The sequence below is a fragment of the Macaca mulatta genome, chromosome 3 (genome assembly GCF_049350105.2).
Source record: "Macaca mulatta isolate MMU2019108-1 chromosome 3, T2T-MMU8v2.0, whole genome shotgun sequence".
Lineage (NCBI taxonomy): Eukaryota > Metazoa > Chordata > Mammalia > Primates > Cercopithecidae > Macaca > Macaca mulatta.
Window position 1 is genome coordinate 161,256,079 of NC_133408.1, and position 25,001 is coordinate 161,281,079.

At 40.2% G+C, this 25,001-nt stretch overlaps 1 long non-coding RNA gene across 3 annotated transcripts in view; it reads right to left on the reverse strand.

Moving 5' to 3' along the window:
• LOC144339916 (uncharacterized) overlaps positions 1-25,001 on the reverse strand; it is a 44,744-nt gene that overhangs the window by 3,548 nt on the left and 16,195 nt on the right. Inside the window, exon 4 of one of the 3 annotated variants that reach the window (XR_013415505.1) lies at positions 17,922-19,299. The exons of the other annotated variants lie outside the window; for them this stretch is intronic. This is a non-coding gene — a long non-coding RNA (uncharacterized LOC144339916). Of the gene's footprint in view, positions 1-17,921; positions 19,300-25,001 lie in introns of those variants that run through there. 3 annotated transcript variants of the gene reach the window in all.

Consider the following 25,001-nt stretch of genomic DNA (forward strand, 5'->3'; position numbering starts at 1 on the left):
GAATATGTAAATTTGGGTGCTGTATGTTTAATATCAATTAATATAAATCAATGTGCATATATAAATGTGTCACACTTTCCAGTTTCTAGGCAAAGATCTTTGGTGCTGATTACTCTACCCTCTATATACCAGGTAATTGTGGCCCCCTCTCTCTCTAAGCAAAGATGGCAGGGATTGGGAGGTGAGGGTGGGTTTGGTAGAGAGATTGCAGAATTTTAAAATATATACCTCTCTCTATATTTGTTTCCATAATGCAATCATTACTCCACATGCTGTTTTGTAACTTTTTCACTTAATATAACATGACACTTTCTATTTAATATACTATAGATCATGAAATAATTCATTCTCTCTATATTTTTGATGACCTATTGAGGTGCTTTGCTGAGCATTCAAGACACAATAATGAAAAAATGAGTATATACGCAGTTTTCATGGACTTGGTGGTGCTGTTTCTCATGTCTGTAATTTATTATTTGAATCATTTCAACAAGTTGTGCAATAGACATTAAAGTTCTTTTTCTCCCCACAGTTCTTGACCCAAGTTTAAAACCTTAGTAAGAACAGAGACAGAATTTGAACCCAGATTGTATTCCAAAATCCATGTTCTTACAACATATGTTTTTTTATGTAAAGCTAAAGTTGAAAAAAAGAAAGAATGTGATAAACTGACTAGCAAAGTTGTGAATAAGAGGTTTTGGGATTTAAAAAAAGTTTGCCACATTTGCTTTATCTCTGTCTCTCTAAATAGATTTAAATGTATGTATATCATTTAACATTTTTACAAAAATTACTTATTTAAAAATTAGTTCTAGACATCATGAACCTTTATCCCTAAATATTTCAGCATAAATATCATTTAAAATGTAAGACTACCGGCTGGGCTTGGTGGCTCATATCAGTAATCCCAGTGCTGTGGGAGGCTGAGTCTGGAAGATCATTTGAGCCCAGGAGTTGTAGTATAGAGTGAACCATGATCACGCCGCTGCACTCTAGTTTGGGTGATATAGTAAGACCCCATCTTTAAAACGAACAAACAAACTAAAAGATCATCTATTCTTATTATTATTACCCCCAAATTTAACACTGATACAAAAATAGTATTTAGCATAGAAACCCTCTTCAGAGTTTTCCAATTTTCCCCAAATATACTTCATCTTTTTTTTTTTTTTAATAAAGGATCCAATCAAGGATTTGCAGTTGCTCATTATATTTTTAGAACTCTCCCCTTTCCTGACCATTTTTTGGTCTTTCACAAAATGACATTTTTGAAGAGTCTAGACCATTCTCATGGAATTGTCCTACTATCTGAATTTGTGTGATTGTTCCTTCACAGTTAGGTTGGTTAAACTTTTCTTTTCTTTCCCTCCTTCCTTCCTTCCTTCTTTCTTTCCTTTTTTTTTTTTTTAGACAAAGTCTCCCTCTATTGCCCAGGCTGGAGTGCAGTGGTGCAAACACAACTCACTACAGTCTCAACCTCCTGAGCTCAAGTGATCCTCCCACCTGAGCCTCCTGAGTAGCTGGGACCACAGGTGCGTGCCACCACGCCCACCTAATTTTAAAATTTTTTGTAGAGACAGGATCTCACTATGGTGCCTAGGCTTGTCTCAAACTCATGGGCTCAAATGATCCTCCTGCCTTGGTCTCCCAAAGTGCTGTAATTGCAAACATGAGCCACTGCACCTTGCCGGTTACATATTTTTGATAAGAAGACTACGTAGGTGATGTATGCTTGCCATTGTGCCACTTTGGGGGATGCATAATAGTTTATTCTACTATTGCTGATACCAAATTAGATCATTCAGTTAAGGTGAGTTCTAGATCTCTCCTTTGCTAAATTACCTTTTCAGAAAGTCACCTGGGGTGAAAAACTAGCTATATAATTTGCAGAACACAGTACAAAATTACAGTGCTAGGCTCCTTGTTTTAAAATTATTAAGAATTTCAATATGGCGATAACGGAACATTAAAGCAAGCAGGAGGCACTACTTAGTATAGGGCCCTGGGTGACTGGTCTCACACTCGTGAAGCTGGCCCTGTGTGAGGTGATTCTTTGGGGTCACCTAAATATCCTCTTCCCTAATGACCTTTCATTCAGTAGTTTTGCATCTATTGATGTTTTTCCCTGAATTAATTTTTATCTCACTGGTTGCCAATGAGTGATTTTTTTAAGTTTGTTATTTCTTCTATATTTATTTGCTGGCATTCTGTGGAAAAAGTTCTTTTATAAACCTAAGTTCATATAAAAATCTGCATGTGAATGTTTATAGTGGTTTTGTTCATAATTGTCAAAAACTGTAAATAGCCCAAATGTTCTTCAATGAATGAATAGATAAACAAATTATATTGCATCCATACAGTAGAATATTACTCAGGGAAAAAGAAAGAACAAACTACAGATACATGAAACAACGTGGTGAAATCTTAAATTTAAATACATTTTACTAAGTGAAAGAAATCAGTTTCAAAGACTACATGTTGTAGAATTTCATGTAAAATATGACGTTCTGAAAAAAGCAAAATATAGGAACAGAAACATATCTCCTGCTACCAGAGGCTGGGGTGGGGGAAAGTATTGGTTACAAAGGGAAATAAGAGGGAATTTTTGGCACGATGGAACTATTTTATATCCTAATTTTGGTGGTAGTTACATGGTTGTATGCATTTATCTAACTCAAGTAATTGTATACTACTAAAAATTTTACTGTAGGCAAATTTGAAAAAGTGAATAAATAACTTAAAAACTAATGCAATTGGTCATGTTTTTTAAAAAAAAGACCCCACCTTCCCAGTACTTGAGATAACTATGGACTCGTGGATTCTCTTTTTATTAAACATACAGCAATATGTTCTACTTATACCATTCTCTATTTGTTCTACTTATATCATTTGTATTATTAGTATAATAATATCTTCTTATATTTTACTTTTCAAGTTTAAAATTATTATAAATTTGTAGGAAGTTGCAAAAATAATGCAGAGAAGCCCTGAAAATGCTTCACTTCATTTTCCTCTGTGGTTACATTTTAGGTAACTATAATTCAATATTAAAACCAGGAAAATAGCATTAGTACAATATATGTATATATTTCTGGGTCACTTTATCAGATGTGTAGATTAATGTAAATATAACTACAATCATGAGACAGAAATATTTCACCACCATGAAGGTTTCCAGCATGCTACATGAATAATTATAGGCATCTCCTTAACGCCCACCATTCCTAACTCTTGGCAACCACTAATCTGTGTTCTAGCACGGCCGTTGTGCAATTTTGAGAATGCTATGTGAATGAATTATACAGCATATGACCTTTGGAGACTGGCTTTTTAAATTTAGTGCAATGTCCTTGAGATCCATTCAAGTTATTGTGTGTAGCAGCCGTTTTTTCTTTTTATTGCTGACTAATATTTCATGTGCAGGTATGCCACTATATGTTTAACTATTCACCTGCTGAGGGATATTTTGGTTGTTTCTCATTTTAGACTATTACAAATAAAACTCTGAATAGTCAAGTTATAGCTTTTTGTGTGGTCACTATTCTTTGTCATGTTAAACAGTTTTCCAAATTTGGCCACTGGGAGCCCCATCAACTCAGTTCAGGTATACTATTTTTTAAATTGCAGTGTGGTTTTCATACAGTAAAATTCATCTTAAGGGTATAGTTCTATGCATTTTGCTCAATATACAGAAGCATGTAACTATCACCAAACTAACATAGAGAATAGTTTCATCACAATAAAATATTTCCTTGTGTCACTTTATTGTCAACTCCTTGCTCCATTCCAGAGCAACCACTGATTTATTTTCTGTGTCTTTAGTTTTGCCTCCAGTCTCCTTTTGATATATCTTTAATAATCTCTAAACAAGTCCTTCCTTTTGGCTTAGTAAGATGTTCTAAACTCATCTTGCTCTTTTTATGCCCCAAATCTAGTGAGGATTGGTTTAAACACCTGTGTACTTTGCAAACAGAGAGGAGGAAACCCCAAAATATGCCATAGTAATTGTACTAAATAGGTTTTTATTTGTCCAGTTTATTCACAAAACAACTTAGTGATTTATTTTGGAATTTTGAACAGAAAACCTTGAAATATGCTTTGAAGTTAGTGCGAGAAAAATTATATCCACCGTATTTGCACTTTTAAAAGCTATTTTGTTTCTTAGGGTTAAGAGAGCAGTAACATGTTGCTGCTAAGGTTCTATGTATTGGTATTAGTTAACTTCATTTAGGTAACTTTCTAGCTGCACTTTATTTTCCCTAATTTATAGGAGAAGTCCCTGTCTATAGCTATATCTGTATGTATCTATGTCTAAAATGTATAATTTTTGTTTAAGCTGACACTCTAAGAAAAAATAGACTTTCCCATTCACATATTTAAGAAAGTGCATCGTTTAACTGCAAAATTTAGAGATGGCATTTTACTTACAAGTTTACCAGGGAATGTAAATGTTTTTATATTTCAGTTGATATTTTGACTGGGTTTATCTAGAAATTTGAGTCATACTTTGGTCATTTAAAAGCATATTCATTCAATGCATAGCTTACTGAATGATTACTATGTGCCAGGCCCTTTGCAACACTCCGGAAATAAAAGTGGAGGGAAAAATGTCTTGGAGAGAATAGGGCCACATAGGTAGACAAATCAAAATATCCATACAGTAGGGGCCATTCAAGCAACTAGAATATAGTGCCTTGTGAAGATCTACCTTAAGATAAACCCACATTAAGTGGCCATATTAGAAAATATGTTTTTATGAAATACGAATAATGTAAGAGGAGCTCATTCTACCCTGTTTACCCAGAAACATCAAGTAGGGTTGGTGAATCAGTTTAAGAATTCACAGTTTTGTGTGATCTGTGAGGAGATGATAAACAGCCTTAGGACTAGCATTCAACTGAAGAAGGGCAGAAGAAGTAAACAGGAAAATACTGGTGAAGCAATACACCACCCTGGCAGCTCAGGTGCAAACCTCATCTGTAGCAGAGTGGGGGTGGGATCTGAAGATGGAAGAAACAGGTATTATTACTCAAAATGCTAGAATATTAACATATTTTTACTCAGGACTGGGAAAGGGGAATGCTTTCTGGTGAGGAAAGAAGCACTTACAGGATCTATGTTTTGAGGGGATGGAAATATGTTATATTTACTTATTTATTTATTTTGAGACAGGGTCTCACTCTGTTGCCCAGGCTGGAGTGCAGTGGCATGATCTCAGCTCACTGCAGCCTCAGCCTCCCGGGTGAAAGCGATCATCCTGCTTCAGCCTCCCAAGTAGCTGGGACCACAGGTGCGTGCCACTACACCCAGCTAATGTTTTGTATTTTTTGTAGAGACAGGGTTTCGCCACGTTGCCCAGGCTAGTCTCACACTTCTGAGCACAAATGATCTGCCTGCCTCAGTCTCCCAAAGCGCTGGGATGACAGGCAGGAGCCACCATCCCGGGCGAGGAAGTATATTTATTTTTGAGGCAAATTTGGCTGTAGTGGACTGCAGGGAAGAAGTGAGGACCAGTCAAAGAGAAAGGGAAAGTGGAGTCTTAGAGAACTCAAGGCTCAGCACAGAAAAGAAAGTAGGGTGGATGTTAAACTTCCTTTTTAACCTTTTTTTAAAATTACTGGGCCAGTTCACCAAGTAGAAAAAGATGATGGAATTTGAAAGCCTAACCATGATTCTGTGATTCAGAGAAATACTTTGCAGTTACAAGGTTTCAGTGGTAAAAGATCCCCAGTAACTAAATAACATTTGATATAGTTGGAAGATTAGTTTGTCAAAGTTGTCTCATTTACCTCCAATAAATAATTTAAATAATTAAAGTCACTAGTTTTTTAAAAAAATATATAGGAAAACATTTAAGGATGTGGCTATATTTGGCAAGATGTTTTGTAGTTGAGAAAATTATACCCCTTATACTTGACAGATTAAAAAAATGCAAAGTAGCAGAAAGCAATCATTAGATTTTAAAATACAAATAAGAAAATAATGCTGAAGATATCTAGCCAGACTAAAAAATTATTTATAGTGGGAGAGAGAAAAATACTTTTCTAAACTGTGTCAGTTGATTATGACCCTTTCACTAATATTAATAATATAGAATGTTTATTTTGACAAGGGACATGCTGGAAAGTTAGCTGTGGAAGGCTAAAAATAACTTTACCTTGGAAACAGAATGACACACATATGCACCTCAGCTTTGTCCTCTTTCTAGCTGTGCCAGGCTCAAACATGATAATAAAATGATCTGTAAAAGGTAAAGACTAATACAAAAGAAGAGCATTGCTATTAAAGATGTTTCCAGAAAAGTGCATGGAGTCCATAGAAGAGAAGAAACGAGGAAGTGACACCACTCCACAAGCAGAAGAGAGTCAAGATCCCATCCTGAAATGGACAGCATATTTTCGGATAGAGTTATAGAATTGTTCAGATTTGACATTGTGGAAGGCAGACTCTCAGATGGTCCCTAATGATTGCTGCCTCTTGGTATTCATGTCCTTGTATAGTACCCTCCCACATTGCACCAGGGAGGGACTGTGTGACCAATAGATTCTGGCAGGAGTGATATACTATCACCTCTGTGATTCGTTTAAGACATGGCTTCCATCTCTCTCTCCGTCTTTCTCCCTGTTTTTGATCATTCACTTTGTAAAACGCCAACAGCTGTGTTATAAGCTGCCCTATGGAGCATCCCACATGGTAAGCAACTGAGGCCTCTGGCCAACAGCTACATGAGTGAGCTTAGAAACGGATTCTCCAACCCAGCCTTCAGATGCCATCAGCCACAGCTGACTGTAGCCCCATAAGAGATCCTGAACCACAACTGCTTAGCTAGGCTACTCGGATTCTTGTCCCCTGAAACTGTGTGAGACAACAGATGCTTATTACTTGAGCAGGCAAGCTTGGGGAATTTTTAAAAATATTGCTTAGTAATATATCAACTTGGCTAAACTAAACTACATTTACCAGAATTCCCTTTCCTGTATATTTCTAGTTAGGGCCAAAAGGAAATTTCTTGCAGGAGATTTGGAAGATGGAAATGAAGCCACAGTCTTTTGTACTCACACACATTGTCAACTATCTGCTAACTCACCTAACTGGGACAAGGGAGTGGCCTGGCCTGCAACTAGCCCATTTTCTCCTAAATCCTTCTTCAGCCTCTCTGACTCCTGAGCTAGGTGGGAGTGTTAAGTTCTCTGAAGAAGAACCTGGCTTCTGTAGGACGTGCACATCACTAAGATCAGAGACAGTGTGAACTGACTTAGGGTTCAGTCTGTCCTCATGAGCTCCTCATTCACTTGCATTCCAGGTTGTCCTTGTTCTCCACCACTTTACTTTCCATCTTTCCTTCCTAAATGCCTGCCTTGTGGACTTAAAGCTCAGCTTTAGACATGAAATCAGCAGGCTTATAGAAACTGCTTAACCAGCTCAACCAGTTGAGTAAGATCAAATCTATGTAACAAATTCCTTTGTATTTATGTATGTGTGCATACACATATGTGTGTGTATATATATGTGTGTCTATATGTTATATATATCCTATCTTACAAGTGTGTGTATATATGTGTGTGTATATATATATTCACACACATACCCCACACATGATATACCTGGTTTTGGCTACATGGGATCAGTTGGATCCATCATCAAAAAGGAAAAGGTAATATTTACTGACCTGTTTATATTCTATCTCACATGATTGCTCATTTTTTTTCTCACTTCTCATTCTACTTCCTCCAGTTTTCTATGTTTTTATCTAATACAACTACAAAGCAAGTAGTTATTTTACTGTTTTTTCTAGAAGTGAAATGTCAGTACTGTTGTGAATGAAAGCTGGTGATGATAATTACAATAATTCAAAATGACATTAAAAGAAGGAAGGTACCAAAAGTTTCATGTGTTTAAGGGGCAAGATAAAGGCAAACTAAAAGAAATATAAAGAGCTTTTTGCTTCTACTCCTTGCATAGAAGTGGAAGGAACAGCCTCCTTTACCATCCTCTCCTTCTCTTCCAACGTCTTCAATCTATGGATGAAGACAGGAGCCCCAGTGAAACAGTCAATGGGGTAGTATGCTCCTAGGTTAAACCTCATACCTGGCTCTTTATTTTATATCTGAAAGAGCTCCATGTGTTTTCTACCCTTTAAGAAAGATGTGTACGAAGTATTCTAACATTTACTTTTATAATTGGAATTATTTTAGTATGTAATTTTTACAGAAGGAAGGAATTGATATTTTGAAAAATGCCCACCATGGGCATGGGATTGGGTTAGGCACTTTACAAATACTATCTCATTTAATTCACAAAACAATGCCATGAAGTTGATAGTGCTGCCAGTATTTTACAGATGATAAAATAGGTTCAGATAACTTATGTAACTTGCCTGTACAGAGCTGGGCAGGTCTGTCAGACTTTAAAGTAAATGCTCTTTCTATTAAATGACACTGTTCCCTTTACAGACCTCAATTCTGTAAAGAATAATTATAATAAGGGCTTCATTTCCTCATTGTTCTGAGGATAATGTGGATTGGCTGGAAATGTTTCTAAAGTATGTGACTTGCAGTTGAGTTATATGTTCCAAGTAGATTTACATATAAAAATATTACGAGCTTTGGCTGGGTGCGATGTCTCATGCTTGTAATCCCAGCACTTTGGGAGGTTGACGGGGGTGGATCACCAGGTCAGGTGTTCAAGACCAGCCTGACCAACATGGTGAAACCCCATTATCGGGGGAACCAGTCCCCAATATTTCAACATAGCTTATTTCTATTTTCCCTAGGCTGATCTGAGAAATAAAGAGAAAGAGTACAAAGAGAGGAATTTTACTGCTGGGCCTCCAGGGGTAACATCACATATTGGTAGGTCCATCATGTCCCCTGAGCTGCCAAACCAGCAAGTTTTTATTTGGTATTTTAAAAGGGGAGGGGGTGTACAAACAGGGAGTAGGTCACAAAGATCACATGCTTCAAAGGGCAATAAAGATCACAAGGCAAAGGCAAAATTAGAATTATTGATGAGGGTCTATATCGCTGTGCACATATTGTCTTGATAAACATCTTAACAGAAAACAGGGTTCGAGAGCAGAGAACCGGTCTGACCAAAATTTACCAGGTTGGAATTTCCCAATCCTAGTAAGCCTGAGGGGTACGGCAGGAGACCAGGGTATATTTCAGTTCTTATCTCAACCGCATAAGACAGACACTCCTGGAGCAGTCGTTTATAGACCTCCCCCTAGGAATGCATTCTTTCCCCAGGGTATTCCTTGCTGGGAAAAGAATTCAGTGATCTCTCTCTTACTTGCACATCCATTTATAGGCTCTCTGCAAGAAGAAAAATATGACTCTATTCTGGCTGACCCCTCAGACAGTCAGACCTTATGGTTATCTTCCCTTGTTCCCCGAAAATCACTGTTATTCTGTTCTTTTTCAAGGTGCACTGATTTCATATTGTTCAAACACACATGTTTTACAATCAATTGGGACAATAGTGGTCCTGAGGTGATGTACATTCTCAGCTTACAAAGATAACAGGATTAAGAGATTAAAGTAAGACAGGCATAAGAAATTATAAGAGTATTATTAGGGAAGTGATAAACGTTCATGAAATCTTCACAATTTATGTTCAGAGATTGCAGTAAAGACAGGTGTAAGAAATTATAAAAGTTTTAATTTTGGGAACTGATAAATGTCCATGAAATCTTCACAATTTATGTTCTTCTGCCATGGTTCCAGCTGGTCCCTCCATTCAGGGTCCCTGACTTCCTGCAACACCCATTTCTAATAAAATTCCAAAAATCAGCCGGGCGTGGTGGTGCGCGCCTGTAATCCCAGCTACTCAGGTGGCTGAGACAGGAGAATCACTTGAACCTGGGAGGCAGAGGTTGCAGTGAACTGAGACTATGCCACTGCACTCAAGCCTGGGTGACAGAGGAAGACTGCATCTCAAAAAAAAAAAAAAAACAAAAAAAACCAAAAACAGAACAAAAAAAATTTATGAGCTTTGCCTTCTCAAAAATAAGTTTTTGTTTATTTATTTATTTTTTTTCTAGACAGGGTCTCACTCTGTCACCCAGGTTTGAGTACAGTGACATGATCACAGCTCACTGCAGCCTTTACTCAGGTAGCTGGGATTATAGGCACACACCACCATGCCCGACTAAATTTTTTGTATTATTAATTTTTTTGTAGAGATGAAGTCTACTTACATGCCTAGGCTGAAAAATCAGTTCTCTCAAGGGGCAGCATGGCATTGAGATTAAGAAAGTGAGTTCCAAGGTGATACTGCAAGAGTTGATAGTAGTAGTTCCACCACTTACTTTGTGACTTTGGGAAAGTTACTTAACTCTGTGCTTCAGCTTTCTCAACTTTAAGACAGACCTAATAATAAGACAGAACTTAACAACCTTAGTGTTGTTACGATTAAAATATGTATTTTGTCAAAAACCATAAATCTAACACATAGAGTGTTTACTATGGGTTGGATATTGCTCTTAGTGCTTTCCCTATAATAACTTGTTTATTACAAAGACTTTGTGAAGCAGACTTTGTTACTATTTCCATCTTGCAGATGATTAAACCAATGAACAGAGAGATTGAGTAATTTGCTCAAGGTCACCTCTCTATTAAAACCAAATAATCTGGCTTTGGAGTTTATGACCTTAACCACTATGCTAAACTGCTTCTCAAGCACCTAGCAGAGTGCTTGGCATGGAGTTCATGTTCTATATAAGTTAATTCTAATATATACTTTCAAAAAATTCTCCCATTGACCTGGGTTCTTTAAACTGTGTTAAATGCTGCTGGGCACTGCGTTCACACCTACGAAGGTAATTCAGTGCTACTCAAGAATAAATTGCTGAAGGCATTTACTAAAAGCAAAAAGCTCCAGTGAAAGACTTTTGGAAGTATCTACTTAAAAGATTTTACTTATTTGATGTCATATTGTCTTTTAATTTTTTTTTTTTTTTTGAGATAGAGTCTTGCTCAGTTGCCCAGGCTGGAGTGCAGTGGCACAATCTCTTGACTCACTGCAATCTTCGCCTCCCAGGTTCAAGCTTTACTCCTGCCTTAGCCTCCTGAATAGCTAGGATTACTTGCCACCATGCCCAGCTAATTTTTGTATTTTTAGTAGAGATGGGGTTTAACCATGTTGGCCAGGCTGGTCTCGAACTTCTGACCTCAAGTGATACACCCACCTTGGCCTCCCATAGTGCTGGGATTATAGGCATAAGCCACCATGTCTGGCTGTCTATATTTTGAACAGTTCTTCTATCAGTTACACTGCTGTGGAAAAGCTGTGGTGTCCCGAGAAAGAAAGTGTGAGTAATCACCATCTATGTTATAACCTTTTTTTGAAATAGAAAGCAATCTTCAAAATGTCATTTATTTCCCCTTAGGATTCTATTGCTCACATTTTCAGGCATGCAGTGGAGATGGTTCTCCATCATAACATGGATTATTTATTTATATCAAACTGATGCAGTCAATGTCTATCTAATTCATCACTGTATCACCAACACCTAGGGAAGAACCAGCAAATATTAGACACTTAATTAGTATATGTAGACTTTTTGGTTTCTAAACTGTCTTTACCATGAAGTCAAAAGGTAAACTAACACAGGCATATCCTAAAGTCAGTGGTTCTCAAAGTGTGGTACCGAGAACAGCATTGATAACTCTTGGTAACATATTATTATAGAAATGCAAATTTCCAATGCCCATCTCAGACCTATGAAATAAGAAACTTCAGGTTGGAAGCCAGCAATCAATGTTTTAAAAGTTTTCTAGGTAAATTGTATGCACATTAAAGTTAGAGAACCTCTGCTATAGATTATACCAAAGCATCTCTGGAATATATATATATATATACACACACACACAAAAATATACACATACACATATATACATATGTGCACACACATATAAAAAATCTTCTATAACTAAGCCATGAAAAATAAGTCTGTCATTTAGTGCTTTTCCTAATTAATCTTTAAACAGGAGCAGTATTTTCACATCTTGCAGTAAGTCAACTCATGAGGAAGAACTTAAAATAAAGGTGGTTCCCAGATTCCTGGGCAGTCACAAACCAATTTATTCAGTCTCTGTAGGGTGGAGTTGGTGTAGCTGCATATTTAATAACAGTTTTGGAGTTTCTTATGCAAAATTGATTTATGAGAGCTCTAGTCTAAGATGAACTATACTCAGAGGAGTTTCTGTGTGGATTAACTTTGCATTGTTTAAGTCACAGGAAGAAACTGGGTCTCTTTATCTTAAAGCCTGTTTGATAGGCCATTTGGGGCCACCTCTGTCTTTTTCCTCATAGTATTATGCTATACTACATAAAAGCCATTTTATTTTTGGAATCCCCAGCTTCTCTGACCCACCCTTTGTAACCAGTTACCTAATTTCAGGTCTCTAAGTAGTCACTGTTTTATTAACCTGTAGTCAAGCAAACTATAGTAATAAATGGGCTGGATGCAGTGACTCATGCCTGTAATCACAGCACTTTGGGAGGCTGAGGTGAGGAGGTCAGGAGTTAGAGACCAGCCTGACCAACATGGTGAAACCCTATCTCTACTAAAAGTAAATACATAAATACAAGATTAGCCAGGCCTGGTGGCACATGCCTGTAATCTCAGCTACTCGAAGGCTAAGGGAGGAGAATTGCTTTAACCCAGGAGGCGGAGTTTGCAGTGAGCAAGATCGTGCCACTGCACTCCAGCCTGGGCAACAGAATTAGACTCTGTCTCAAAACAAACAAACAAACAAAAACAGAAGATAAATGAAGCATGGTCATGGAAATTCCAAAGAATACCTCACTGGTTGTGTCATATACAAGAAAATTTTGAAGTATCTCCACAACTAAGACACTGGCTCCTTATCAAGTGTGTTAACCATGTCTTAGTCGCTTAGTTGTTTGGAGAAGGCAAAAAACTTATTTCAAGGACGCTAAAGGAAATCTTGCAGCCAAACTTGCAGACAAGGGAAGCAACTATTTAATTACAAGGACACAAAACAAGCCTTATATAAAATAAAGTTCTGTAAGGGATGTTGACAGCCTGACATTGTTTGGTTTCAACAGCACTACAACCTTTTTTTTTTTTTTTTGAGATGGAGTCTCGGTCTGTCGCCCAGGCTGGAATGCAGTGGCAAAATCTTGGCTCACTGCAAGCTCCACCTCCCGGGTTCATGCCATTCTCCTGCCTCAGCCTCCTGAGTAGCTGGGACTACAGGTGCCCGGCACCATGCCCAGCTAATTTTTTTTTTATATTTTTATAGAGATGGGGTTTCACCATGTTAGCCAGGATGGTCTCCATCTCCTGACCTCGTGATCCGCCCGCCTTGGCCTCCTAAAGTGCTGGGATTACAGGCGTGAGACACCGCGCCCGGCCGAATGGCACTGCAATCTTAATTGTGAGAGTCAAATGGGCTACAGCATACTGTTCTGAAAATGTGTGACAATGAAGAAATGTAAACAAGAATAACTGACTTCACGTTGTGGAATAAGAATTAAGTACATTTTATAGTTTGTGATAAAATACTCCCAATAAGAAATCAGTGGATATGGGTAGGGACCTATAACTGATAAATTGGAAATAGAAACCAGACAAGATGGAGTAGGGCCCTCCTCTTCCCAAGTATGGAAAAAGGAAAATCTTGAGTTCTTTCAAGGGAAAAAATTCCAGGCACCTAGCTATCCTTATGAAGTAAATGAGTAACTTGGTTAGCAAGAAGGTAATAGTAGCTTCAAACAATAGCCAAGGGAATGAGAATCATAAGATGTTCTCTACAGAAGCTAAAGATAACCTCTTAGTATATATCCCTGAATTTTTTTTTAGAAACCCACTAGCAGACCGGGCACAGTGGCTCATTCCTGTAATCCCAGCACTTTGGGAGGCCTAGGAGGGGGGAACACTTGAGGTCAGGCATTCGAGACCAGCCTGGCCAACATGGAGAAACCCCATCTCTACTAAAAATGCAAAAATTAGCTGGGCATTGTGGCGGACACCTGCATTCCCAGCTACTCAGGAGGCTGAGGCAGGAAAATTACTTGAACTTGGGAGGCAGAGGTTGCAATGAGCCTAGAGATCATGCCACTGCACTCCAGCCCGGGCAACAGAGAGAAAGAGAGATAGTCTATCTCAAAAAAAAAGAAAAAAAAAAATTAAAAAGCAATGTGCCATCGGATAAGTAAAAATCTTTTTTTTTTTTTTTTTTTTTTTTTTTTTCTGAGACAGAGTCTCACTCTATAGCCCAGGCTGGAATGCAGTGGTGCAATCTCAGCTCACTGCAAGCTCCACCTCCCAGGTTCATGCCATTCTCCTGCCTCAACCTCCTGAGTAGCTGGGACTACAGGTGCCCGCCACCACACCTGGCTTATTTTTTATATTGTTAGTAGAGACGGGTTTCATCGTGTTAGCCAGGATGGTCTCGATCTCCTGACCTCGCGATTCGCCTGCCTCGGCCTCCCAAAATGTAAAATCTTTTAAGTAGATATTTCCAAAAGCCTTTCACTGGAGCTTTTTGCTTTCAGCAAATGGCACCGCACTCCAGACCTGGTGACAAAGTGATAGTCTGTCTAAAAATACAAGAAGAAACCCGCTGGCAGGTAGACCTCAGATAAGGGAGAATTTGAGGACTGAACTCCAACTCCAGTTCTTAGTTCTGAAGTTATTCCCGAAGGGCCTAGAAGTCGTGCCTAGGAGCCAGACCTAACACATCTTTCTGCTGACCCCAAATTTTAAAACAAAGCTCTTCCCTAACCAATTGCATAATCAGAACATCTTTAAATCTGTTTAAGGCTTGTAAGCCCCTACTTTAAGATAGCTCACCTTTTTAGACCAAACCAACGTATAACCTCCTTGTATTAATTTATGATTTTGCCTGTAACTTCTGCTTTCCTGAATTTATCCTTGACTTTAAAAAATATTTGCTAGCAAGCCATCAGAGAGGTCGGGTCTTAAGCATGAAGTGCCTGATTCTTTTGTTGCTTGGCACCCTGCAAAATAAACCCCCTCCTTTCTCCCACTGCAAACCTCGGTGTGGGTATTTGGCTTTACGGTGCCAGGCTGCTGGACCCCAATTCAGTTGAGTAACATGAGGAAGGGTGAATCATGCCCAGCAGTAGTAGATAATGATATAGGAGTTAAGAAGAAATCACTTAGGCAGATAGTAAAGGTATGGGAGTCCTCAGTAACGCCTTGCTTTTTAATGAAAAGCAGCCCCAAGTCATCTAACAAAGAAAGAGCAGCCTATAAAGTCGAGCTGCAGACATAGACAAGCAAGCTGGGAGCTTGCAGGGGTGAATGCTGACAGGAACTAGGAACTAGACATGTTCAAAATGGCAGCACCATCTTCCCTTCGCTGCCAGCCATGTGTATAGTAAAGAGCAGACAAGATGGCACCGGCCAAGGAGAATTCATTTGCATAATAGGATTAGGGTGGGGCCACCAGCCTTCTCCAGGCACTATGTAAACATCATACCTGATTGAACCAATCTGTGAACCCTATGAAAATCAAACACCACCTCCTCAAACTGGACTATATAATCCAGTGCATTTGTTACCAGCCGGTCCTTTTCACTCAGAGATCCCTTTCCCTATAGAGAACTGTTTATCATTCTTTTCTCTTCTGCCTATTAAACCTCTGCTCCTAAACTACTCCTGTGTGTCTGTGTCCTAAATTTTTGTGGCACACGATGATGAACCGCAGCGTGTATACCCCAGGCAACGTAGCCACTTCAACAATGAACACTGTTCTCTCCAGGGAAAAAGAAAGGAATGAGTATTCAGGTGCGTCGGGTCTTGGATCTAGGAAGTAAGACTTTCTTTCACCAACTTGGAAAGCAAAGCTGTATAATATAGACAGCCTGGTGCAGGGACCCAAAGATTCTTGTTGGTGAATGTGAATGGAGAGGAGGCAAGAGTCCGAGGAGCTCAGTGCCTGATGTGAGCCTAGAAACCTGTGCTTACAAGCAGTGCTGATAAGGAGAAATCTTGATGAGAAAGCAGCAGTGGATGGTGGTGTGGGTGTCTGGCTGGGGTTAAGTGGAGCTGAGTGGCTGTGTGCACCTTTATAAGCAAAATAAAATATGTTTCTTCTTCTCATGATAAAAAGTTTCCAGCTGTAGACGCCTTTGAACCAGAGCAACTCCATCTTTAATAGGGACTGGGTAAAATAAGGTCAAGACCTCCTGGGCTGCATTGCCAGATGGCTAGGCACTCTAAGTCACAGGATGAGATAGGAGGTCGGCACAAGATACAGATTATAAAGACCTTGCTGATAAAACAGGTTGCAGTAAAGAAGCTGGTCAAAACCCACCAAAACCAAGATGGCAACAAAAGTGACCTCTGGCCCTCCTCACTACTACACTCCCACCAGTGCCATGACAGTTTACAAATGCCACAGCAATGTAAGGAAGTTACCCTAGATGATCTAAAAAGGGGATGCATAAACAGTCCACCCCTGGTTTAGCATATAATCAAGAAATAACCATAAAAATGGGCAACACCCAGCCCTCCTATGAAATAGCCATTCTTTTACTCCATTACTTTCTTAACAAACTTACTTTCACTTTATGGATTCACCTAAAATTCTTTCTTGCGTGAGAACCCTCTCTTGAGACGTGGACCTGGACCCCTTTTTGGTAACACGGGTACTCAGGGCCGCACTTCTTTTCTTGGTCTCAGTGTGGACTTCACACTTCACAGCATCAAACTATGGCAGCCAATACTGATTGCTCTCCTGGGCAGTAGGAGCACAGGGGTTGTAGTTATACCTGGCTTCAATCCCCCCAGGTCCACTGGATGTTTATCTAAATGCAATCCTTACAAACAAGGTTCTTTTAAATGGAAATCTAGTAGAACCTTCTCCTTTAGGCTAAAACTGTTCCACCAGGCAGTCTCCTGATGCCAGGAGCTGATGATTCACTCTCTGCTTCCTGGTTCCTGTGTCCATAAATTCCTTGAATTAGCTAAAGAATGCAGTCCAGGCAAATTCTAGTTTCTTACTGAGACACTTGACTGAATATCTCCTTTACCCTCATTTCTTTTTCTGCTTCTTTCACTCTTATCATTTTCCTAAATTTATATTTTCTATTCCTACACTTTATAAATTGCTTTTCTCTGTGTAAATACATATTTCAAACATTTTCAGAACCTACCAAATATTACACATAGGCTTCTGGAGGTGCTACAGCCCATTTGACTCTCACAATTAAGACTGTGGTGCTGTTCAAACCAAACAATATCAGGTTGTTAACATCCCTTATATGATTAACACACTTGATTAGGAGTCAGTGTCTTAATTGTGGAAATAATTCAAAATTTTCTTGCATATGACACAACCAGTGAGGTGTTCTTTGGAATCTCCATGACCATGTTTCAGGAAGTACGAACTTTGCTGCTAGCATGTTGGTCCACAAATCATTATGTAAATAACAGATGCAACCAATCATGATCAGTGACCTTCATGTCACCTCTTTAAATGTCTGTCAGTGATTGGTCACTGCACATGTGTTATTCAGTCCACTCACAGAAAGCAAAACAAGGAGTTGTGTTGCCTCCTGGTTTCCCAGCAGTAGAGAGATACTGTTGGCAAAGTAGTTTAACTTTTAAAGCACGACTACTGTTACCCTCATTCTCCTGGTGACTTTAGAATGTGAAAATTTGCTTTTTAGCACTGACACAACTACATTATCCAGCCAATGGGCCAAGGGAGTTGTTTTAACTTTTAAAGGCTCATTTCTTGAAGACAGGCTGTTGATACTACAGCTGGAAATCATGCAACTTCTTTAACTGATTTTTTGGAGAAATGTGGCATAAAGCATGTGATTGAAAACATTTAAGCATTATGGCAGGAAGGTGTTAGAAACAAATGCTGGGTACCACAAGGAAGAACCACCACTTAGACAAAAAGTTTTCTCAGCAAGGCAATTTACTTCTGTGAGGTGTGCTGCCTGCATCAGTCACGATCACAAGAGCACGCTGAACAAAAAAGAGAAGGGGTTTTTATCCCTAATGCAGTTCCTGTCCCTGTGTCCTTCCCTTATTGGCTAGGGTTGGACTGCACAATCTAAACTGATCCAGATTGGCTAAGACTTAAATTTTTCTAAATAGGGTAAACATGCAATGTGTAAGAGGAGGAAAGGGTAGGAGTGGTCCGTCTGGTAGAATACAAGACATGTCTGGATATGTCTGGGCATGTCAGGGTGCAACTAGAGCTGGAGACTAGTTGTTCACAGGCTGGAAACAAGAGAGTGCAAGGAGGTTGGGCTTTTGAACAAAGGACAAGAACATTATACAATTAAACCTTTTGAAGAGGAATTTATCATTGCTAACAATTTCTCCCTTTGCCTTTTGACAATTCTTCCTCTTCAAAATTTTTTAGCATGATTTGGCTTTGCTACTCTTCTTGATCATTTAGGAACAAGAGCTTATCTGACTATGGAGGAGGAGGGATAGGGGAGGGTTTTGTGAGAGCTGTTTCTGTAAGTCTTGACATTAACCCATGGATACAGGGTATGATGCAGCATCCTACAAAAATGAGTACACTTATGGCAATTGCAAGAGGTTGATATTGCGGACATAAGCCCTTTCTCTTTACCGAACCACATTTCCATGAGACTCATGAAGGGGTCAGTTATTCCGAAATTTTTGGCTAACTCATTTGATAAGGAGGTAAGCCATTGTAAGGCCTTTGTAATTCTTCCACTGGGGGCTGTGTTGTTAGGGATAAAAGTACAGCATTGGACTCCAATCACGACACAGACCCTTTTCTGCTAACATCATGTCAAGGGTTATTCTATTTTCCCAGACCATTTGGCTGGTGGGGCCCAATTTTTTAACTATTCCGTTGATTGTGTCTCTTGTGTAATTGACAAACTGCTATTGATTATAATACATGTAATTTATCCAGTTTACAATTTTGTTTATAGTTGATCGCCAGAACAGTGCAGATTCAAATCCTGCAGCTATTTGATTTTGAGCTTTAAATTAATCTGGTATCCCTCATGGGACCCCAATAGCATCCATATAAATGTGAGGGTCAAAAGACCATGAGGGGCACTTCTTTTTGTCTGATTCTCCTTCTTGTTATGTTGATGGAATGCCAGTGTGAAAGGGATGGCCAATTGGACCACAGCACAAGTGCCGCTCCAGTTACTTGGCAGAGTATCCAAGAGTAGTACACAACAATACCACCATACATCTTCTTGGGAATAAACAAAGGCAGTCTGACTGGTAAGCTCTTGGAAAGGCTTGGTTTCACTGTACTTTTTCAGGTCTCCAAGGGACGATAATCTTTCCCCCTGCCATGAGAGACACAAGGAAAAATTAACATCAGAAGCTGGAGGCCAGATGGCCCTCAGTGGCTGACGCATAGAGCACTTAACTAGAGTCTTGCACGCCTCATTGCCCCAGGCTGTGGGGTTTTGAAAGAGACTCACCATGCAGCTCATGTCCAGTCGGTCAGAAGACAATCCAAGTGGGAAGGGGACTATGTGGGCTTCTGGCCTGCCTGCTGCACAAGTTTGTTTAACGTGCGAACAGAATATTTAATCCGTGCCAGTCAGGCATTCGCATCTTGGAATTTCATTTCAATGGCTAAAGTTTGTTTTAAATCTTTAACTTCTACAATGTCTACTGTAGTTTCATCACTGGGTATGGAAAGAACAACTACATGATTGGGAGAAGGTTTAGAAGGAGGAGAAAGGGAAGGCGGTGGAGGAGCAATGACGTAGATCTCAAAGGATCCCATAGGGTCTATTCCAAGAATATCAGCTCCTAGGCCATAGAAGCGACCTAAAGTGGGGTTAGTGTCGGCAAAGGTGGGGACAGTGGTAGAGATTTGCACATGGTTACATTGTTGGAGTTGACAATTAGAGGGAGTAGTCTTTCTGGTAAAGTGGATGTAAGGTTTTAGGTTAGTGCAACCTCCTCCTGGGGAGGTCCAGCCTTGATACTTGGTAGTCCAGACCACGTCTCCCCAACCAAAAAAGAACTTCCACTGACTACCTTGTGCTCTTTGGTGTAAGAGTCACTCTTCTAGGCACTTTCATTTATCCTGGAAGGACAAAGGTACTTTTCTGAAGAGGCTAGCTTTCTTTGGCTTTGAAGATCTCCACAGAACATAGCAAGACAAGCATCAAAGGTAATGGTTTCAGGTGAACTAGACCTAGTTATATTAATAATAAGGGGCGAGGTAGCTGGGGAGAAGAGGAAAAGGAGGAAGAGACAGATTAAACTTTTCTTTTTAACATTACTCTGGTTGGGGTGGGTCCTGGAATGGTGGTCCATGACTCTGGAGAGGATGATGCCTTTTTGACTCGGGTGTGATGGGTCCATCCCTTCTCAGCAGCTCGAACTGCCATTACAGTTGTCAGGAGCACTAGATAAGGTCCTTCCCAAGTGGGCTTCAGCTTTCTCTCTTTCAAGCTCTTGACAAGGACTTGATCTCTAGGTTAGTGTAAGGACTGGGGACAACAGGGTAAGTAGTTTGACCTATTTGATTAACAGCCCTGAGATCCTGTACTAGCTGGTATGACCTGTCTGACTTCTTTACAGGCAAAATAAGGAGATATACAGGGCTCAAGAAGTCCATCGTGGATAAGACTTTCAGCTATGGGTTTTAAACCTATTCTTGCTTTTAGAGGACTAGGGTATTGCTTTCTTTTTACTATTTCCCCAGGGGTTTTTAGTTTGATCTTAACTGGAGGAACTTTTAATTTTCCCCAATTTCCTTCTTTTGACTGGATATCAGGATGGATATAGTCTTCATCTATGGTGGTGAGTCAGTTTAGGGACGTAAGAAATTTTACCTGGTTAACATAGAGTCCTAAGCCTAATTTTAGCATTAAATCCCTCCCTAATAAGTTTGTTCCTGTCTCTGGAATTAACAGGAATTTAGTATTAGTGGAGCGATTCTGATATTTGACCTTTGTTTCTTCTAAGATTTTTGCTCGAAAACCTTCTTTTACTCCTGAGATTAGAAGTTCTTCTTGTGAACAAGTTACACTAGATGGGGAATAACAACAGACAGAGGAGCAAGTTGCCCCTGAGTAGATTAAAAAGGTAATAAATTCAGATTTAAGTCCCACCTCTAAATTTGTGAAGGGCTCTGGGTGGGATCCAAAATAAAAGAGACAAAGCACCTGACCCCCCTATTCTCCCTCAAAGGCCATGAGTGACCTTACTTTCCTTTGCCCATTTGAGGCACTATCTTTTGAAGTGACCTATTTTCTCACATTTGAAACGCCTATTTTGCCCTTTTTCCCTTTTTCATTCCTTGACCCTCTGGTTTGATCCCTTTGTTTCCCATGTAGGGTCTAACAGCCAGATACTTAGAAGATTTACAAGCTCTATTTTCCTGGGCTTTCTACAGGAGAGTTCTCTGTTGCATGGCAGAAAAGATAATTCTTGCTTTTTGCCTTTGCTTTTCCTTGTCCCTCTGTACATATACTTTTTGGGCCTCTCTTAAAAGCTCTTCTGTGGGATGGTCTTTCCAATTTTCTATCTTTTGCAATTTTTTTTTTATAATGTCCAGCCAACTATTAGTAACAAAATGGAACTTTAACATCCCTTGTCCAAAGGGGTCTTCTAAGTCTAATCCAGCATATTTCCTTATTTGCTCCTTAAGCCTTTCTAAGAATTCCATAGGTCCTTCATCCTTTCCCTGTTGTATGTTAAAAGCTTTGGTAATAGTTTGAGTTAGAGGAACTGATTCCTGAATCCCTTTAACTATTATATCTCTGAGATCCCTTACATCTCCTTGATGGACTGCATTATTGTTATCCCATTGAGGATCTTGGGCCAGGAACTTTTGTTCAGCTGCAGAGACGTTATGAGCCAGGTGGGGGTTGGGAGGTGTTCACATTCCCAAACCATCATAGCAGCCCTGTGGATCATGCTTCTTTCCTCTCCCAAAAAGTGGATGCTTAAGATGGACATCAACTCAGCCCAAGTATGTAACTTGGGTCCCAGAAATTGATTGCTTTGATCTGCTATGCCATAGGGATCATCTAAGAGTGGTCTAAGCTCCCTTTTTAGGTTTCTAACTTTTGAACTGGTTAAATGGGCATTCACAAAGCCAATGCCCCCTCCTCCTAGAGGCACTTCCATTAAGGAAAAAAGGTTGGTGGTCAATCCTCTGGAGGTAGAGGGGAAAGGGAAGTTTTGAACATCCTTCTTACATTGTTCTATCTCATGTTGAAGCCTTCCCAAGGGAGGGTATTCAGGCTGGGGATAACTCCAAGAGTCAGGGATATGAGGTGGAGAACAGAGTGAGCTGGGTAAGGACTAGGGGCAGCAGCATTTGCTTGAAGGGGAGGGAGGTTAGAGATGGCAGTGGTGGGAGCAGATGCTGTTGGAGGAAGGTGGTATAAAGGGTCCCATGTGCTAATGGACTGTTACAGATTAGGGATCTTAATTTCCTCGGGGGAAGCAGTTCCTTGTTTGTCTTTCGCAGTTCTTAAGGAATACAAAAGAAGAGGCCTCTGCTGCCAACACAAGGCATAGTCTAGTTCCTCCTGGGAGATAGGACCTTTGTTACTGACATACTCTATTAAAAGTTGACAAATCCAATCCTCACTAGACCTAAACTTGGGCCAGAAGACTGAGGGTTTGAGGACAGGTTCTTTAGTCCAAATAAAACAGTAATATCTTATCATTTGCTACTTTTTTTTTTTTATGTTTCGTTCTTTCATTATCCTTCCAATATTTTAACATGAGACCTAGAGGGCTATCTGAGGGGATTATATTGTCTGTCTTTTCCTTTTTATCCCCCATCTTACTTGAGGTATTTCCCATCCTGGAAGTTTTTAGGTGTTTCCCTGAGTGTCCCAAGTGTGTGGGGCTCAACCTCTCTTACTAGAGATTTCTTGCTGCCTTGGCTCTAGAGGCTCATCCCCTGCCCCTACTGGAAGTTTCTTGCACTTTGCTCTAGAGGTTCAGCCCATCCTGCTGGAAGTTTCTTGCATTCCTATGCTTTCACTTTTTCTGTCTCTGACTGCTTCCGTAGAGGGAATTTAGGTCCCTCTTAACATTGGTGGGTTGGTAGAAACTCCTGACAGGCTAGCTACCATAAGCCTTATGAGGTGACCATGGAACCACAGATCAGGACTCCACACTCACTTAGCACTCAATTGTGCATCTCATTCACACACTTTCAACCTCCAGAATGTCCTGACCACCAAGGAAATACTTCATCGCCCCTGCAGTTTTTCTTACCTTGGTCTGTGCATAGAGTTACCTGTCACCATGGTGTTTGTAGGCCTTTTCTTCCCACGTTGCTGAGGGTCTGTGTTTATTTGTCATGCTGGGTGGGTCTCAATTCCTTACCCCTAAGGCCACCACAATGAGGCAGTGGGACACATCTCTCCATGAGAGGTGATCAGAGACACTTCCCTGGAGGAGAATGGGAATCCCAGACGAGCCCCAAGCTTGTTGAAAACAAATGCTCGGTGCCACAAGTAAGAACCAGCACTTATACAGAATTTTTCTCAGCAAGGCAATTTGCTTCTGCAGAAGGGTGCTGCCTGTGAAACTAGGCCTCATAAAACTTAGAAACTAGGCATCATAGAGAAAAAAATTAACACCAGGTGGCTCTGGATAAGGTCCCACCCTGCCTCGATAAGGACCCACCCTGATAGGGTCCCACCCTGCCAATTCCGGGAAACAACCTCATGGGGTCCCACCCTGCCAATTCCGGGGGTCCCACCCTGCCTCGAAGTTCCCGGAATCAACAACTCCAGGGAAAAAACCTCATAAGGTCCTGCCCTAACCAATTAGCCTAAGACACCTTGCTCAGGCCATAGCTAGACCCAATCATTTTGCGCCTTAAGCTTTGTTTGAATTTCGCGCCATAAGCTATGTTTGAACTTGTGTTTGCCTATATAAACAGCCTGTAACAAGCAGTCGGGGTCCCAGGGCCAACTTAGAGCTTGGGACCCTAGCGCGCTAGTAATAAATAACTCTCTGCTGTGAATCTCGTGTCGGTGATCCTTCGCGGCGACCCCTGCCCAGGAGGGAATCGACAGTTCGGTTCCAACACCTGTGTCAGTCACAATCACAAGAGCATACTGAACAAAGGAGAGAAGTGATTTTTATCCCTAATGCAGTTCCTATCCCTGTGTCCTTCCCTTGTCTAGGGTTGGACCGTCCATTGTAAATTGATCCCAACTGGCTAAGACTTAAACTTTTCTAAATAGGGTAAATGCGCAGTCTGTAAGAGGAGGAAGGGGTAAGAGTGGTCCATCTGCTAGAATACAAGGCATGTCTGGACATGTCTGGGCATGTCAGGGCGCAACTAGAGCGGAAGAGTTGTTTGCAAGCTGGAAACAAAGAGTACAAGGAGGTTGGGCTTTTGAACAAAGGGCAAGAACATTATACAATTAAACCTTTTGAAGAGGAATTTATCATTCCTAACAAAGAAAACCTGGGTAATACCTATGTAGCATACAGCACTGTGCAAGTAACTTTGCAAGATACAAATTAAACATAAATGGAGTTAAAATAGCTCACTGTAGAGAGGTAACCCTGTGAAAGAAATAAAAATATTTCACCCCAAAATATAGTTTTGTTTGTTTCTTTGTTTTTTTGTAACGTAGTCCTGCTGTGTCGCCAGACTAGAGTGCAGTGGCACAATCTCGGCTCACTGCAACCTCCGCCTCCCGGGTTTAAGCAATTCTCCTGCTTCAGCCTCCCGAGTAACTGGGACTACAGGCACACGCCACCATGCCCAACTAATTTTTGTATGTTCAGTAGAGATGGGGTTTCACCATGTTAGCCAGGATGGTCTCGATCTCTTGACCTAGTGATTCACCTGCTTTGGCCTCCCAAAGTGCTGGTATTACATGCATGAGCCACTGTGCCCAGTTCAAAATATAATTTTTAAAGATATTTTGAGATGGCTGTTCAGATGGCCTGCAAACAGAAGTACCCCTGCAAAGCTGTCTCTTAATGGGGACGTTTGCATTTGTAGAGAATGTGCATTGATGCAGCCAGATTTTCTCTG